Raw genomic sequence first — 17,979 nt, forward strand, 5'->3', positions numbered from 1 at the left:
TGACTGCTTTGAAAGATGCATCTGGATATTTAGGCAGAAAACAAGTTGTATCTTTAGTTTAGTGTGCTCAGGCTTGTTACTGCATTGGTCTGAATCTGGGATGAAGGTTTTCAAAAGAAATTGGGATCTGAAAGGTAATGGCCTTGCTTATATTCATGAATTATGCCCCAGGAACTGATTTACTGCATACCAGTTTGAAGAGGTGCAGCAGCCCCTCCGGAGGAGGAACACTTCCAGATCCCTGGAAGTGTTCAAGGCCAGCTTGGATGAGGCCTGAGCAACCTGATCTAGTGAGTGACATCCCAGCCTGTGACAGGAGGTTTAGAACTAAGTGATCTTTAAGGTGCCTTCCAACCCAAGCCTTTCAGTGATTCTGTAATTCTGAGGCTGGAGTCTAGACAGGCCAGAAATATAGGAGCAAGAGGAGTTCTGGGATGCAGTACTGGCACAGTGATCCCCCTGAGTCCCCTCCTTGGTACATGAACCCAGGGATGGGGCACTCTTTTGGTTTGCTGTTAGCAGAGCTGATGAACAGCTTAAGTCGTGTTCTGCCACCGAACGGTGCTTTGCCCCAAGAAAGTTTGGACAAGCAAGGGAGTTAACAGATCAAGAGAGAATTTGGTATTATATCAGCTGTGACAGCTGCAAATTCTCCTAATTGCTATTGATTGTCAGGAAGTTTTATTAGACCAGGATGTCAGTTCAAGTTTAGCCATAAAAATGTGTATTTCAGCTAAGATAATAATCAATGGGAGCCTTTAAGTGTTACAAACACTTTTCTGATTGAGCAGGTTGAACGCTGCATTATTGAAGTTGCTAATCTAACACATTACTTGGTGGACATAAATCAGTGCCTGCACGAACAGAAACTTCTCAGTCCTTCAGCTAAAGGTAGTATTTTTTCTGGAGGCATATTTGGGCACGTTATGCTAGTCATTAATAACACAGAAACTGAACAGCAATTAAAGCAAGAAAGAAATATATGCTCTGGTTTGTAGGACTGCTGAGTAACCACAGTCCTAGTTACAGATAACAGATGTTGTGGGTGTTCTGCATTTAAAAAATATCCTTCCCATGGTCCTCAGGAAAATGAATGGGTCTAATTTAAATGAAGAGATTCTTCTGGTTTTGGAAATATCATATGAATTCATTTTATTGACCCATTAGTAAATTATTTCATTGATCCTTAAGCTCGTGGACCAATGAAATACATGCCCAGGAATGTCTGAGGGCTTCCATGACTATTAAATTGGGTATAGTGGTTGGGTTGCTTTTGTTTTTTAATGAATAGCCTTGCTTTGGCTGTAAACAATGAACACTTTCCAGTGGGCATGGAACAAGTTTAGGGATGTGGGGGAGGCAAACAAATGCCCCTGGCTGCTTGCTGCCACATGTACAGCCATCTTTCATCCAGCTTATGCCATCCTGTCACTGTTCAGCCTGTGGTGGGCACAGCTGAGCACGGCTCCTCTTTCTGAACTTTGGGATTTTCTGATTCCCCCTCTCCCATTGTGTGTCCTTGCTGTGTGTCTACCTTCCTTTGCCATTTCAAGCAGCTCTGCGTTTGCCAGGCTGGTTTTTCACAGCAGTTGTGTGATAGGGAGTTATATTTTGAAAGGGTTAAGCTGTGTCCTCTTCTCTCTCTCCGTCAGGTGGGAACAGAGCTGGCTGCTTTCTCACCCCATGTCAGATTGCGCGGTAAAACATGACGGGTCAAGTTCCCTGGTCTAACCCAGCTGCTCTTAGCTCAGCCCTGAGAGCAGAGTGGTTAGACTGGTTTTAAGTCACCCTCTTGGTACTTCTCCTTTTGGCTCAGCCTTAGTCTGAGCTCTGGGAGAGGTAAGGGGGTCTTGGAGGCTGCTGGGGTTGCAGGGGCTGCCAGCAGTCTCAACAAGGGTGTGGGGTGATGATCACTGCTCCCCAGGGAAGACACAACTGGAGGAGCTGTGATAGTTCCAGGCAGCTGGAGGAGCCCGGAGTGACCATTTCTCCCTTCAGGTGTTGTTACTAGCCTCACATCCAGGCTGGAGACATTTTAATCCCATTTGTAGACATTTGGTCCAGTTCAGGAGTGTTCACAGAGCTTGGACCCATTTTGGATGAGCTGCAACTCCTAGGTTTGACACACCACGGTCTGAGTTCTGTTTTGGGCTTGTCTGGAGTGAAGTGTTAGGCATAGGAAAGGCATTATGCTTCCTCCAAGAAACCTGAGCCTTCCTTGAGAGATCACTTCATTCCCAGGGCCTCAGCCAGCCTTGGGATGTTGCAGGCGTTTTGTCTTCTCTAAGGATTTTTGCTTCTAAAGGCTACTCATGGGTAATAAACTGCTTTATGCCAGCTTGGACATCAGCTTTACTTCAAAAGTGCCTGTTTGATTCTTCCTTATTACACAACAGAAGACATGATAATCTGCTTTAGCACTCTGAGTAAAGAAACCACCATTTCTGTTGCTTCCAAACCAAATGCCCTGAAAAAAGGCTGGTTACACCTGTGTCTTGCAGAGACCAGTGTCCTGCAGAGCTGGAGCTAAACCATGCTCCTAAATTTCAGGGTATTTTACATGCTCTTACTTTTTTTTCTTCTGATCACAAACACTAAGGAAGTTGGGTGGACTTAGATTAAGCTACATTTTTTGTTTACATTATTTTTTCAATTATAAATGTTTACTATGTGTTGGCTAGGATGATAACATAGTATTTTTTTGCTTGATGCTTCAAAGATTAGGATAGAAAGTATTTAATGCAGAAGGATGGCTCTCCTTCTGCCTTCAAATAGGAGCAACAGTTTCAGGCTTTAATCCACTTTATTTGGAGATCAAGGCTGAAAACTGGATTGTGAATGTCTGCTGAATGCCAAAGGAAAAGCTGTAAATCTTTGTAGAAAGCTAAAAGAAGTACTTACAATTAGGCAGTTCTATTGGGAAGGAGTCCTGTGGTCTTGCTTGTTGTCCCAGCAGTGTCTGGGAAAGTTTGTTGCTCTTGTTCATGTATTGTATTGAGTAGAATAAAAGCACCCTCATTAGCTCCATATGATAAATTGTAGACCTAAAAATACACATCACATTTAGATGGTGCAATGAAGCCCATTTTCACTGAGGAGCAGAAGAAATAGAGGAACCTGTTAAGAATCAATTGGATAAAATGTCTGCTGAGACCGCTGTGCTGTTTGTGCTAAATATTAAGGACAATTAATTTCTGGTGTAAAATGCCATTTTAGCCAGCCCCATACCCAGGTGTGTGCCAGGGCCTGTGCATGGTCACAGAGCTGCACAAATCTGGGTTAATACAGGGAATTTTTTCTGTCAGGTCAAGTTTGCAGCCTTTTCAGAACAAGGACTACAAAATCCCATCTGCCTGTGGATGTCAGTTGTGTCTGACTGCAGGTATTTCTGGTCGTGCATCATACTCAGTGGGGCTCAAACACTTCTAGACACTTTTCGATTGGATGTGCCTCCACTGCCAGTGACCTTTAGAGATTTACAGATTCACTGTCTTGTTGTCATACTTTGCATGTGATTTACATTCCTGAGAGAGGGGATCAGGAAGCTGTGTGGTGTTGGATATCCAGTGCCAAGGATGCCATTAAAAACTCATGGAGGCAGGCTGGGTGGCCACAGGGAGGGCAGAGATCCACAGTGTATGGGGCAGACAAGGACTTAACAACATCTGGATTTTGAAAGAGCTGCTGAGTCAAACTTCCCACCCAGCAGCTTGATAGACATTCCCAAAGCAATCTCATGGACTTAAAAGGGCTGAGGAGCAGTAGACACTTAGAGAATGAAAGCTTACATTAGGTGTGACAGGTACAGCAACTGCAGACTGAAGAAGCTGCCACTGGAAGCTCCGAGGTTGAACAAAGCCAGTGAGATCTCACATCTCATTCAGGGGCCACATGTCACACAAGTGGTTGTTACTTAGAGCCTTGCTGAATGCTTCAGCTGATTCCTACCATCAGCAGAGGTTTGTCACTGCAGACCCAAATATTGACATGGGATTGGCTTTGGGTGGGACTGTCCATGCTGCTTTTCTGCCTTTAATTCCTGTTAAGTTATGCATCAGATGTCACACCAGTCTAACCCTTCTGGCCCAACAGCCATAATTCCTTAGCTTTATTGACCATGTTATTTTTTGTCCATGTACCCTCTGCAAGTAAATGGTTTTGGTCTCACTCTCAGTGTGTATCATTTGCTTCAGCCCCATGCTCCCATGTTCAGTGTAAGGCATAAATCAGCAAAATTAATTAATGATTCTTTGAGTACTCTAGTGCTTCCAAGTCTTGTAATGCCTTCATTTAAACAGGCAGTGCATGAGCAGCACCATAGCCAAGGATGTGAAATTCTTTTTAAATCCTCTGAAGCGATGGTGGTGTGTGCAGTGTTTATGTGGTTGATGGCAGGCTGCTGCCTTTACATTTTTACTCAGTCTCCAGGCATTTACTGCAGGCCAGAAACTGTAATGACTAGGAAAGAAATTTTACTCTTGTTTCAGACAGAGCTATTAAAAGAAAATTCTTGTCAAAGTAATTCTTATCTCATAATGGGATTGCTGAATTACTGCATATTACGGGAAAGAGAACTGCAAGAGTGTTGGCTTTTCTTCCCATTAAGAAACAGGAGAACTATTGTTTTATTACAATTGTCATGTTTGCACACACACTTTTTAAAAAAATCTTTTTAAATATGAAATCGTCCTGCATTAGGTACTGAACATAACGTAACATTATCAGAATTAAAGAGCAGATTGCTTGGACAGGATTGCAAAGTGAGCAATTCCTTCCTTTGCCTGTGCCAGTGCACAACCCAGACATGAGCAAGAGGGAGCCACTGAGGCATAGCACCCCCATTCCTTGGGACTGCCCAGGGTGATTCTGGTGGGAGAGACAGCTCGAACAGCCCCTTATGTTGACCCCTCTTCTCATCCCATCCTGCTGTCACCAGGGTGTAAATCCATAATTAGCACAGAGCTGTATAATGTGGGGCTCTGCAGGTCAGTCCCACAAACTTGTCGTGGTGAGATCTCGCTGTGTCCAGTTAAGGATCCCAGCTGGAAAGGGATGACAAAACTCAAGGTTTTATGTTGTCCCACAGGCAAAAAGGCATTTTGGTGCCTTCTCACCATTGGGTCAGTTTGCATTTCTATTCCAGCACAGTTTCTGCCTCCCATAACCCAACATGGTGCTCAACAGGGCCAGGACACCCCTCTCTTGCTTTCCCTTGCCCACGTGGCCTTAGTGGACATGGTAGCCCCCTCTGCAGATCTGCAATGCAACAGAGCAGCATAAGAAACTTCTTTCATTTACCTCTGGTTTTAGACCAAAATGCTAAATCTAAATCTGCTTCAATTTCTATCGCAAATGTCCAAGGCAATGGTGCGGAAATAATATGTAGCTTAAAAAAGAAATCAGAAGAAATACTTTCCCAGCCCCTTGGTATTACAGAACATTAGTTCACTGACACCTCCCTGCTGAAGTGGTGCAGTCTGGGCTTTTTGGTATCGTTCCCAAAGTGTATACCAGGTGCTTGGGACTGATCAGAGGAGGAACAGCTGTGGGTCCGGTTGCCCAGGGGTTGCTGACCCCGGAGCCTGCAGCAGCCACGACACTGAAACCTTTTCCTGTTCACCAAGGGCGTCATCATCCCTTCTCTTACCTTTAGTTTCCGTCTCCTAAAGCTTCTGCAGGATAACAGGACACAAATATAAAATCAGGAAACTGCCTGATACATCACAGCTGACCAATTAATCACTGGTCCATGTGCCTGTGGTGATGGGCCCTGATAAACAGCAGTATCACAAACCCTTCCTCTTCCGACTGCTTATCTCTTCCAAAATCCCCTCTCTGTGAGCTCACCTCTCTCCTCCCCAGCACAGCACCACACTCCAGCAGCAGCCAGCACAAGGATACACCCTGGAGTCTCTCAAGAGGTCCCTCTGCTAAAATGATGGGCCATTCTCATACTATAATGTACATTTTTGTCTCTAAACAGACAACCCACTATAGATCTATACATGCAGCTGCCTGTTACTGGCTGGGGCTGAATTCCCTCCAGCTCTGGGAAGCAGAAACCAGATGAAGTCAAGTGTTGCATCAGCCCCTTGGTTCATGTCTCAATCTGCCTCCTGGGATGAGGACAAGGACCCACGTCGGTACAAAACCTTTTTGCTAACCTGGCCCCTCCTGTAAATGGTGTAGGAACAGGAAACCATTTTCCTCCTCTTTAAAGTTTTTGTGTAATTTGAGAGTCAAGCTTTATGCAGATTGGAACATGTTAGTAATGTCTGGAAAGTAATTATGGCATATATTATTGTTTTAATATTTACCTAGTGCTGACAGAGTAATAATTTTATTAAATCTTTAGGGAGGGTGAAATACATACCACAAGGCATGGTAGGATGAAGATAGTCTTCTGAAATCACTCATTTATATTTCAATTTTACAGTCACTTTCCTGTGACCTACTTTTAATCCTATGTTGGCTTCTTTGTGTCTTAAATTATATAAGGTGGCTAATGATTTTAATTTGAAGTTCTTTATGGAAGAATGCAAATAATATTTCAGCCTAGTGAACACATACTGTGAACTTCTTATTGAAAAATGATTAATCATTGTATTGAAGAGCAATGGAAGAAGCTTGACTTTGCTGGAAGCTGGAAGTCTTTCCTAAGAGCAATATACCAAGGGTTATCAGGAGAAGATCTCTATGTTTAACATGGAAACTATAGGAGTAAATGCCTTTTTGGCCTCTGCTTTATTTTTCTCTACAATGATGGGAATCCACTAAAGTAGTTTTGCAAAATCAAAGAACAATATTTCAATATTCCTCATGTTTGATGTGTTGGATAATCTAATCCAATACAGATTTTCTACTGAACTATTTTTTGTGCTCAAAGCATATTTACCATAACCAACCAAGTTAGGGTTAGGCTTTTTAATCTAACTTGCATACTCTCCAGAGAATGTACAGTCTTATGTCACTTGTCACCTAAAGCAATGGATTTCTTTATGAAAAAACATTAAGTTTAACTCATTAATTGGCTGTCAGACTGATTATAAGAATTAGTGAACTTGATTTAGATGCTCCAAGAAGATTTGAGTCGCATTGTTGGTGAACCACTGAGGTTCGTGTTCTGGAACAAATGTTTGTGATGTGTCCAGACTGGTCTTCACTGTTAACATTTGGTAACTCAAGCAATTGGCTCTTGACTATTTTAATTTAAAACATGTCCACAGACTTGAGAGAAAAATCTATAGCAATATAATTATATGAATATATGAACTTCAAGACAGCTGAGGGACACAAAAACCACAGAGAAGCCCACAGTCTAAAAGAAATGAGTAGCTGATGGGTGGAGTTCCCTGACATCTGGATTTCACTACAGCGAAGAATTGTGGAAACCTGACTAGGTTGCCATTGCAGGCTTTTATCTTGTGGCTTTAGCTAAAACTCTTAGGTTTTAAACTTTGTTTTAATACCTAGGTTATTAATTGCCAGTACAGATAAGATGTCTTAATGTGCGTGAGCTCTCCTTCCATTGCATTTCATTAGGAAGATATCATTCCATTTCAGCCACACATCATTAAACATTTCAAAGTATATCCAGACAGGCAGTTGTATATACGAGACACATTGTTACAGGTAATATATTTTATAAGCTTCACAGCCCTGCAGATGAAGAGGCAGAGTGTGCCCTGGCCATGGCACACGCATGTTCAGGGGAACACGCAGCATCCGTCACCGTTAAACACAGTCAGAAACTTTTTCCAACTTCTTCCTCTTTGCCTCTCCACTTCCACCCTTCAGACTCCGAGGCTGCATGCCTGTGTTTGCAGGGGAAGAGAACAGACTGCAGACTGAAAGCCAAAATCCACGGTCAGCAGGGGGATGGAAGGTTCACCACCAGACCCCGCGTGTAGTTATTTGTCTGAGAGTGAAGTTCAAAGGCAGAGAGGTACAAAGCACGACCAGCCCCCTCAGTGCAAGACAGCAGGGAACTGAGCCCTTAATCCACGCTGGGCTGTCAGGGCAGTGCTTGCATTGACGGATTTCAGCTTTCCACTGAATTGATTAGCACTACAGTGCTGCTTCAGTGGCTGTCTGGGTTTGAGCGAGCCCTGTATCTATTACCAGCCATTCTTATCCTCAGAGAACCTCTCTCAAAGTTCAGCTCAGTGAAGCTGCCCACAAGGCAGTCTTATTCTAGTCAATACAAATATAATAGAAGCCAGCAGGAGAGCGGGCAGGCTCCTTACACTGAACCAGAGTTCTTTACACTGAACAAGAGCTCAGGATAGATGGGGTTTCTTAGAATAAGCAGCAACTACACCCTCAGATATAAAAATCACCAGGCCGTCAGTACCATATTGAAGGTATTTTATTTATTTTTTTTTTCTCGTCACTTGTGCATCTGAGCTTCCTCAGAGACCTGTCCTGCAGCTGTATGTCAGATTATACTTAACACCATTATCATGCTAAAGGCAAGAAATCTCCATTAAGAGACTCCTAGCTGGGCACACATGCTGGCATATTAATTTTCCAGACAGTATAGTACCACTACATTAAGCCACTGAGCAGGCTCAAATATATAAGGTCCTCCACGAGCCAGAAGACGCTCTCAAGTGCTTCCACCCTGCATGGTGCAGCCCCTGTGGGGGCCAAGGCTCAGTGGTGGAGAACAGATCTGGGTAATTAGAACAACAGCAAACTGGGGGCCTGAATCTGTATCAGGTGCCTACCTGGAGAGCACATTCATACAGTCATTGCAGACAGAAGGGACAGACCACTGGGTTGTTGGTAATAACTGAGCAAACCAGCTTTTTAAAAAATCTTATTCTTTCCAGGAAGGGAAAGAGGAATTTAGACTTGACTTATTTCTCCCAGTCTCCTTTCCTGCTATGGTGAAGTAAATGCTCTGTGCTATTGTGAGCATTATTAGATGGCTTATCACACACTTAAATGCGATCCTTTAGACAGGAGATGTCTGCAAATCCTGTTTTTTAAACATGCTTTGGATCCTGGTGGTTTACTTTTTCTCACCCATCCATGCACCTCCTTCCGTATTTTTATCCACTTCAAATTGCATTAACTCCAACACCACACCAGTTTGCACCTCCTGGTCTGGCTGTGTCCGTCTGTCTTTCCCACTCTCCTGCCCAGAGCTGTGTTCCCCTCTGGCTGCCTGCAACGAGACAGTGGGATTTAAAGGAGGTTTTTATTGAGTCAGTTACTGTAGGTGGATTAAACAACTGACATAGCTATCCCTGCTTATTTTGTCCTGATAGATTTACTGCGAATCTTTTTCTAAAAGTCATATTTAGAAGGAGCCTGGTGGGGTGTCTTTGCACATGTCTAGAACTGCATCCAGTACCGAAACACAGGGTGCTCAAACATGGTGCTCTGGATATAAGCAGCGTTGGCACAGTTCTGTGAGGAATTTTCTCCCCTTTCCAACATTAACACTGTTACACAACCATCCTTGACCCCATGGGATATTCACCAGCATCTGAGAGACTAAACACTGACTATCTCTGAGGGAGAAAACAGGATTTTGATGGGGTAATTATTTGAATGGGGCTATCAAATTCTGTTCTCTCTCTTCAAAAGCTCTCTCAGTGGCTGTATTACTTCCTTTCCATTTGCAAGTACAGAAGAGCAGCAATAAGAAACCCTCAAACCACATGGAAAAAGAATAGCATCAATATGTAACAACACATTCACAGCCCAGCCCCATCCATGCAAATCAAAGCCTTCCCTCAGCACACAGCCTGGCCAGGATTAGAGAAAACCCCAGGATTTTTTTTTTATTTTTTTTAAATTTATTTATTAATCCTAAAAGCTGTTACTTGTATTTGATAAATAAACAGTAGCTTTTATATACCAATGAATGGTGTTAATGATAGCAATAATGCCCCAAGGTGCTGGCAAACAAATTGCATATTGCAAACGGTGGGTAATGGGGGATCTGGGGAGGGGGATCACAGCTTAATTAACTCTGCCACTGTGCAGCAGCTGAGTTTCCTCAGCCCAAGACAGAGCAGAGAAAGAAATGCACGTTCCCGAGGGGGCTGCAGGATGCTGATGGTACATTTCATGTGGCTGCACATCCCCGGGCACCATCACCCACGAGGGAACACAGTGGGATGGAAGGGAGAGAGAGGGCCCGTGGTGGCAGCAGCAGTGTGGAAGGAGAACTGTGATCCTCAGAGAGATCCTGGAGACAGCTGAGGGAAGAGCAGCTTCCTGGAGAAGCCTGAATGTGGCAGAAGTAGAGACGGGTTACATTTCACTCCTGGTTTGATCACACAGGAAGAATTAGATTGGAATCATAATCCATATGGGCAAATGCTGTATAGTGCGTGCAACTCCCAAGGTACCAACCCCCAGCCACCAGCAGCAAAGAGCAAAAGGGGAGACAGTGTTTTGGCAGGAGTTTGGGGTACACACTACCCCCTGAATGTAGTTTACTGCTGGCAGCACCCCGCAAAGACAGCACAAACATGTAGTTTTCAATGGAGCTTTATAATTAAGGCTAAGGAAAGAAAAAAAAAAATCCTCAATTCCTCCAGGAAGTCAGATAACTCCAATCAAGAAAATTCCCCTTCCTCTCTCCTAGAGCAGCTACTTCGTTTAGGTAATTCGGACACTCCGTTCCCTCTCCATGGGATGCTAATGGGTGGAGATGCTTTACAGAGGGGCTGAGTCCCAGCGCACGCTGAAACCTGTGCCGGCTCCCCTGCAGGCACCGACTACGGGCGACTGCCTGGGGAGGGAGACTCGGGGAGCCCAGAAACCTCCCTGCTCTTCATTTGCTCTTCATTTCTATGCGTGCTGCTGCAGCGGAAAAAGCCATCAAGCCTCTCAGAGGGAGCAGGGATCGATGCCACACGGATCAAACCAGCAGTTGGAAAACTTAGGGTGAAAGTCTAACACTGTGAGTGCTTCCAGCTTGGTTTCATTCAAGTCCTGATACTGAGGTTTTAGTACGATGCCAATTTTAGCTTGAATTGTCTGACAGCTCTTTGTGAACAGGAGCAATATTGACAGAATGGTACTTTTTAAAAGAAGAGTGATTTCTTTTTCTTCCCTAGAGAAAATACACTCCATGTGTAATGGGATGATGCTGTTTCTTTTCCTTCTGAACTAAGGCTGCTTAAAAAGAAAGCCTGGTAGCTGGCTTTCATTACAGTCATGGCTTTGAGTTCTCTGGGAAAATAGGTATTACTTATAGGATCTGAACCCATGCTTATTTTAGGGGGATTCCCGTTGGAGTTACTGTTCAGGTGCATCCTCCAAGAAGCTGGATGGAACACATGCCCTGGGCAAGTCCTGGCTAAATCCCAAAGGTCCCAGGTGAGGAAGGATGAAAGTTCTTGCATTTTAATGTGGCTCTCATTAACTATCCTCTTGAGCTTAAGGGGACCATGGTGGATTAAGTGGTGTCAGAGCCATAAAGCAGAATGTGACCTGCAAGGGGATAAAGCAGCCCTTCACATGTGCAATGGCAGGACCAAAGGGACCATTCCTGCTTCCTGGGCTCTCTAAACCTGCATCCTAAATACCAGTTTGCTGTTGCCTGGACAGAGGAAATAGTTTATGTGGGGAGAAAACAAACTGACAACCCTAAGTTTCTCTGCCAGGCTCCTTTTTCTTCATCATACTTATTTTCTGCACATCTTGCCATTTGTGTCATGCCATGATGAGAAGCAGCAAGGAATGAGCTGCTATCAGTGAGTCCTGAAATCACAGAATGATGGCAAATCACAAAGACAGCATGGCTGTGTCACCTCTGGAACCTGCAGCTTGGAAAAGGTGGGTGTGTGAGTAGACCCTCTTGTGACCTGCCTAGAGCAGGGAACTGCTTCCCTAGTGAGGGATAAATCGATGGGAATATTCAACACCCACTTACGTAATGCTTTGACATATTCTCTCTAAGCTCAAGGAGATCCAGAGATACAAAAGTCGGTATCACAATGAAAACTGTAATTAAAGTTTTGGTCAGATTGAATCCATTACATCTCTCACAAGTACCCAGTATTGATTTCAGCCCCAACCCCAGGGATATGTAGCCTGATACCTCTGTAATCCTGCGAGCGGGGGCCTAAACCCGCTGCACATGCCATTTGTATGGCTTAAGCCCAAGAATATGATTCCAACCAACTTTAACTCCATAGGATTCGTGTTTTATTGACTCTGAGCAAATGCAAGTGAGCGGAAGCTGTGTCTGCCACAAGGAAGATGGCTTTTGAAGACACAAGCTGTAAATAGAAGGGAAAGGGCTATTTTGGCTATATTTTTGGGTTAGCATAAAACTGCAGCAGATTGCATTATTCAGTGGGTAATGTAATGTTAATGCAGCCCTGTAGCTGGGGGCGAGAGAACTTAAGGTTTAATCATTTTGTAATGCACTTACATTGCCCATTTTAGATTTGTCAGCTGTCATAAATGAACTGCAGTTTTATCCCGGGACTATATATAGAATTACTATTTATATATTTTTTCATCTGCAGCTTATGCAGTTTAAATGAAAAAAAAAAAAATAGAAAGAAAAGAACCAGGATGGAGCAAGGGGGGGATGTGCCCTTGGCTCTGCTCCGTTCAGAGAATTCCTCAGCGCCTCCGTGCAGGAAAACACTACTTTTGCCTAAGCCTCAGCTTAGGTACTTGACATTTTCAATAAAACAACACCCATTTTCAGCAGACATTTAATGTTGTGGAGAGTTGAAGCACGTAAACGTAGCGTGTAAAAATATAGCCACATAGAAACAGCAGTTGGTGAACTTCTGCTTTGTGTCTTATGTATCTATCATTCGTAAGCACCAAACTCCAGGAAAGCCTCTCCCATGCCATCACTCCTCACCAGTTTTATTGAAAACCCATAATATCCTTTTGCATTCTGAATTCTGACTAAAAGCCACCCACGTTACAGCTTTTTGTATACATATTTTAGCAGTTCTCTAACAAAGAGAGTTCCTCCTTCGACTGCCGAGTCCTGCTGCTTTCCCTGCTGTGGCTCCTCACAGCATCACTGGAAATCTCATGGCGTGCTGCAGACTGCCCGAGCACTGATTAATGTCCTTGCCAAGAAAAAAAAAAAGAAGGGGTTTGCAAATGGATTTGCTGCTCCTATCAGCTCAAAGGAGTATTCGAACATGTTTGCTTTTTTGGGGCAGCCATTTGAAAAAATCCAAGGGAAACTTGAGAAAGTAGAACGTCCTGCTGGTCATAAATTTCAAATATTCCTATTGTCTCATCTTTTAATCAGGTTCTTCCTGGGGAAGTGATTCCTGTAGGGAGTTTTGCCTTGACTGTTCTCTCCACTGCTACATCCTACAGGCCAAAGGATTTCTTTTCTCCAACGATAATAATCAATGTTTTTTAAGAAGTAAGAATACCCCTGTTTTCATCCGTAGCATTTACCTACAAAGAACACGATAATTTATACAGCAAACACAGGCTGTGCTTCCTGCTGGACAGCCTGATTTATCGACTGTGCATCTGATTCATACAAAGTGCCCTGAGCAGAACAAAAACCTCCATTCTAGCAAAACCAGGACAGTTTCTGTACTTTTCAATAAATCATGTTCTACCTGTGGGATACCTTGTTAACGACTATACACTAAATCCAAAGGGGGTTTTCCTTTTCCTTTTTTCTTTTTCTGGTTTCTTTTTTATTTTTAACTATCCATCCCAAATATTCTGAGTTTCTGGGTCCAGTTGAACACCCTTGTTACCCAGGCAGAACTCCTTTTCATTTCTGAAGGAGTTTGGCATTAGTAAACTGCCTGCATCAAATATCTCATTAGTAACACACATCTGTCTTATCAAGCAACCTCATAAAACCATAAGGCAAATTCTTTCCTCCTTCTACTTGTAGTTTACATCTTTGCCTTTACCTATCCAACTTTTTTTTTTCTATTCAGGATGCAATTGGATTTCCATTAAGGAGCCTGAATTCTATGTCCAGGGAAAATACTCAAGAAAAAGTCTCCTTAGAATCATAGGATGTTTTGGGTTGGAAGGGACTTAAAGATAATCAAGTTCCAAGTAGAATTGGACAGTGGCCTAAGCAGGAGAGTGAAGGAAGTAAAGAGACTGACAGAGTTATGGAGAAGTGGGATGAGGTTTCAGCAGAAAATGCTCTCTGTTCCCCCTTGGAGCCCATCCCTTCCTGGAGGAGACCCTGGTTCCACACTTCCCCTCCCAGCACTCCTCCCCAAGGACAGCCAGTGCAGGGATGCTTCTGGGAATTGCTCCTCACTTTTGCTGAAAGCCTCACTCTTTGAATCTTGAGCACCAACTTTCCCCAAACCATCTGAGGTTTTAGGAGACTGAAGGATGGGAGGAAATCCATGTTCCCAGTTCAACTCCACTGAAAATGTGTAAGCACAGCCAAACTGGACCCAGGGGGCCCATGTCTGTCAAAGACACTGATACAAAGCCAAAATCATCATTTGAAGACTTAAATTGATGTAACTAGGAGTGGAAATTGGTTTTTTACTGAGGGCATAATTCATGCAGGAGGATGTTTAAAGCATCCAAAAGACTTTGAGCTAGTGCTACAATACTGTCAGTGAAGTACAGAGGTGTCTAGGGAAAAGGGAGTACATTCCTGTAAAACACCAGCACAGGGAGCCATGACAGAGCTGTATCTTGTTTCCTACCCTGTGGGTTGACCCTTGATGCATCTGCATCCCCTTTCTCTCCCAACCATGCCTGTTGAGCTCCAGCCATGCTGGCATTTCCTTGGCAGATCCATAAGGTCTCTGCATGTGGCTGCAGAACCAGGTCCATCTGAGGTCCACTGTCCCCCCAGCATCCCACTGACTGAGTGTCCCTCCCAGAAGAGGACTCTGGGGAGCTGGACCTGGAGCACATGGCTTTGAGGCACACGCTGCCTCTCCTCTGCTGTTTCTCCTGGACCATGGGGGTCTTGATTTCTGACAAGGCCTTTTCTTCCCACTGTAATATAAATTGTAGTATAAAAATATCACAGATGGGATGAGCTAAGTCCTTGACCTTGTTTCTTTGCTGCTCAAAAGCCAGGTGGTGTTTCTGCCAGTTTCTCTATTGCCAGTCAGGAATCAAACAGTTCCCTGTCATTAAATTGCCAGTCCTTTGTCCCTGGGCGTAGAGCAAAATAAAGTCACCTTTCCAACAGTTTGCCAACTGTTGAGACATGTTGCTATTTCAGTGTTATCTGCAATGTTATTTCTTTTGCCCAGGTGACCCATTGTCGAGCTGCTGGGACCAGACCTCAGGGATGAGCTGTGCAGCCTGCACGTGACACTGCTCTGAAGTCACCTCTTCTCTGCAGGGCACCTGAAGAAGCCCTTGGGCTTGAGGACACCTTGTTTTGCTTGTTCCTCTCCTCCTGGACCCAGAAACACCTCATGCTCAACCTCATCCTGCCACAAGCACCCCGGACATCTGGTAGCAACACAGGTTGTCCAGGGTGAATTTTGGGCTTCTTACTCCAAGGAATGCTTTCCAAAACACTTTGGTCTGTGTTGGCAGTTGCATCTATCCGGCGTTTTATTAGGACAGTTTCTGCTTCAGCCTCTTTTCAGCTGTTTAGTCTGTGTTTCTGATGCCTTTGCCAGTCTGGCCGAACTGAATTTGGCCCCTTATGGACACTTCTCCATTAATCAGAGATTTGCCTCAGTGGCAGGGTTGTTCTGAAGTATAATTAAGTTTACAGTTTCTAATTAAATTAATTTGAGATCTTGGGGTGGAAGGCCTTTTAAGAGCAATCATGTATCAAAAAGTAGGGATTTTTTGCTCCAGTGTTTTTGTGTAAGACTAATTTTAGCATCCAGAAGTGAAGGATGAGTAATCCTTTCTCAAGCTTTGGCGATGTTAAAGGTTTTTCTCATTCACCTGAATCAAAGAAGCAATAAAAAATTGCTAATCACCTTGACCAAGGTACTCGTTTCAGGGTGAAATATGTGGCAATTATGTACACAAACAGGAAGGACATAATATTTGCTCAAAAAGAAGAAAAGTGCTGGACTGAGGAGACGTGTGAGACCCAGACTGCAACCCTTGTGTCCTTCTTACTGTGGTAATTTTTAATCCCAACACCCAGATAATTAATAGGTGGTATTTGACAGGGTGTCTCATATCCCATTGCTGAGCCAGCCAGTTTGAACGGGCTGTCGCTGTGAGCTGCACACCATCGTCAGCTAGATAGAGTTTATAAAGTTTATAACTTCATTTCTTCAGACTCAATCAACCAAGTCAAATATTTCTCCTGGAAGATTTGATTAAACATCATTCAGATGTGGCAGAGAAATGTTCAGAATTATGAAAATTGACCAATTCACTCTCCTTGCCTCTGTATGCCAAAGTTATCTTAAATCTTTATAAACCTTAATCAATGCCTACTTTATTCTTCCACATAAAAGCAACCCTTTAAGACCCTCCCTTGGGGGACTTTAAAGAGTGTTTGGGGTCAGACCAGGTCCTTACATAGTGTTTCCTCCAGGGCCAATTGCACATTAGTTCACTTTTAGTCCTGGAGAGCAGGGAGCCTCATTGCCTTTGTGCCCTGCTTGTGTTACAGCCTTTTGTGACAGGAAACTGAGCCATCCCCTTGTCATTTTGAGAGTCAACTGAAATCTTATCTCCCCAGTCTAGTCTATGGAGAAATGCTGAGGGTTTACCTCACTTAATATAACTAAGATAATTGCAAGAAGAAAAGCAGTGGATTGAGATGTGAGAGATTTGGAATGTGATGCTCCAGTCCTGCTTCACTTTCTGTTCTCAATGCCTGGACAATTAATAAATGCTGTTTGATGGGTTGTATCATTTAAGGTAACTAAGAAAACTTGTCCTCCTTCAAGGCTCTTGCCTTTAGAGTTCAGTAATATGCAATGGATAAAGGACTGAGAGGGTCATGGATTTTTAACTGGGAGATTTTTTTTCCCCAAAAAATAATGCTGACTTGAAAAGTGATGTTTTGATAAAGCTTTTTTAACACTCTGAAATGTTTTCAATGTTCAAAATGAAATTACTTTCCAGATATGCAGTCTGAACCATGTTCTTGATATTCAAAGATAAAATAATCATAAAACAGAATTACAATAAGACCAGAGAGGAAATGATAAACATTTCAAACTAATCTAAGCAGATTCAGGATGGACCTTGTCTGAGTTTTCTTTCCCTTTCCAGTTTTCATTTGTTTTGTCCTAAGCTAAAACAGAGAAATATTTCAGAATCTTCCACGTGTAAAAACATTTCCTTGCCCAACTCTAATTGCTTGACTGAATTATTTGCAGACAGATCACAACTCCCTTCAATTAATCAGTTCCATGAATGCTTTTTCTTACCCAATCCCTGACCCATAGCTCATTCATGGACCCCATGCTTGTGCTGATTTAATTAGCCATTTAACTCACGTGGCCTGGGAGTGTTTCCTGTTTGGACAGGCCCCCACTTAAGCTCAGGATTTGCATACAGCTTCTAATTCTCACTTAACATTCACCCTTCCAAAACCTTTTTTGCCTCTGACCTCCCATGCTGGGATCCACGTGGGAAATCGATGCACTAGGAGCATGAACCCAGCTGGAATGAATTTGTTTAAAAAGCTGAGAGGACTTTCACTGAGGTTTTTCTGGCATTGCTCACCCAGTTCTAATTGCTTTATAAATGTAATGGAGTTAATGGTGGCCACTGGGTGCTGGACTGATTGGAGATAAGGGGTATAAAGTCAGCCCAGAGTCCCACACACTTATCTCATGGTACAGGGAAAGGGGTCATGAGGAAAATGAGGAGTAGGGAAGAGGCCTCATGCAAGTGAGACTTTAGACTTCTGTGCAGTATGTTGAAGGTCCAGGTGATGCTCCCAAAAATTGCTGTACTTCCACTTCTGTAAGCCATGAAGGTGGTAAGAAGTACTATTTGTTTGGTCTACTCCTTTGTTCTCAAGAGCTGGTTACTGGAAACTACCAGAAAATCAGGGCTGCCAAGGTATCTCAGTTGTGCACT

Source organism: Manacus candei, unplaced genomic scaffold (assembly GCF_025592945.1).
Source record: "Manacus candei isolate 608988 ecotype Guabito, Panama unplaced genomic scaffold, ASM2559294v1 h1tg000025l, whole genome shotgun sequence".
NCBI lineage: Eukaryota > Metazoa > Chordata > Aves > Passeriformes > Pipridae > Manacus > Manacus candei.